The 1,655-nt window shown below is 38.6% G+C and overlaps 1 long non-coding RNA gene across 1 annotated transcript in view; it reads left to right on the forward strand.

Moving 5' to 3' along the window:
* Nucleotides 1-1,129, forward strand: part of LOC106527858 (uncharacterized) — a 9,072-nt gene extending 7,943 nt beyond the window's left edge. The window contains exon 3 of the long non-coding RNA XR_001311431.1: nucleotides 430-1,129. This is a non-coding gene — a long non-coding RNA (uncharacterized LOC106527858). The remainder of the gene's footprint in view (nucleotides 1-429) is intronic.
* Nucleotides 1,130-1,655: the final 526 nt, after the last annotated feature.

Here is a 1,655-nt window from a genome sequence, read left to right on the forward strand (position 1 = left end):
AGCCATCCATCCATCCATCATCCATCCATCATCCATCCATCATCCATCCATCCATCATCCATCCATCATCCATCCATCATCCATCCATCCATCCATCCATCATCCATCCATCCATCCATCCATCATCCATCCATCCATCATCCATCCATCATCCATCCATCATCCATCCATCATCCATCCATCATCCATCATCAATCCATCCATCATCAATCCATCCATCCATCCATCATCCATCCATCCATCCATCCATCATCCATCCATCCATCCATCCATCATCCATCCATCCATCATCCATCCATCATCCATCCATCATCCATCCATCCATCCATCCATCATCCATCCATCCATCCATCCATCATCCATCCATCCATTCATCCATCCATCATCCATCCATCATCCATCCATCCATCCATCCATTTCTGGTTTCAGATCAGGAGGTTCTCATCTGGACCCTGGGCTCCAGTGAGAGCTGAAGATCACGGCCCGATATGCCAACAGAACCACATCATCATCTGCAGACATCAGAGACAGATTCCCGAGGTCAAGAAATAGAATTAAATGTCAAAAATAAAAATCTAGAAGTTAGAAAGAAAAAGAAACAGGTAAATTKATTTGATCTGAGACGTGTGGATCAGCTGTTTAAGTTCTTCAGTGATTTATGGCAGGTTGGTTTCACTTTAAAAAGGTTCTTTAACACTTTTTTATAAATAAACGGACAGGATTAGGAACAGAAAGTAAAAACTAGATTAATTAAAAGGTTAAATTTAAGAATAACATATAATTTACACCTTGGAGTCCTCCCAGCGGAGCTGGAAGCGGGGGCTGGGGAAAGCGAGGTCTGGGCTCAAGCTGCTGCCCCCGCGACCTAACTTCAGATAAAGCAGAAGATAATGGATGTTTATATAATTTAATGATATTCATCATCAGATGTTGAAACAACCTGAACCACACAGAAATACAAACAAACACTTCTCAGAAAGCAGGGGAATTGATTTAAGGGAAACACTTTAAATGAGTCATTTGGTTTGTTGTTTTTAAAATCAGCTGGAGCTAAATACTAACTTCTGATGGACCAAAGTTCTTTTTATTCGCTGAAATAAAATATTATGTTGATTTACCAACAATGCTTCAAATTAGTTTCTTTGCAAAACTAAACCCAAAGAATCCTGGATTTCTTTTCTTGTTGCTGTTGTTAGCTTTTGTCTGGTCTTTAGCTACTTTTAGCAGTGGTGGGCAGCGCTAATCCAAAAATTAGCTCCGCAATTTCTAAAGTGCTTATTTAAATATTTAGGTCCGCAACTTCAAAAGTGCTTATTCCATGGAAAAACTAGTGGAAGCTAATTTTAAATTGCAAGTTCAATTTGACACTTACTAACCGAATATTCATGTACAATATATGTACAACACTGCCAACTAGTGGTGTGTGAACCCTTTTACAGCTTATTCTTATAACTGCCAGGGATGTGATTTCCTGAAACAGACCTTTGGCTCCTGGTGTAAAAATTAAAAAGTTGTTGAGGATTGCTAGTTCGTTTGCTTTTTTAAAAAGTTGTTGAGGATTGCTAGTTCGGCTGCTTCTTTGTCTTTATCTTTTGTTTGTTGTAGATTTTTCATTAAAGAAGCATCAATAAAGTAATTTTAAATCTGTTTATTGG

Source organism: Austrofundulus limnaeus, unplaced genomic scaffold (genome assembly GCF_001266775.1).
Source record: "Austrofundulus limnaeus strain Quisiro unplaced genomic scaffold, Austrofundulus_limnaeus-1.0 Scaffold344, whole genome shotgun sequence".
NCBI classification, from domain to species: domain Eukaryota; kingdom Metazoa; phylum Chordata; class Actinopteri; order Cyprinodontiformes; family Rivulidae; genus Austrofundulus; species Austrofundulus limnaeus.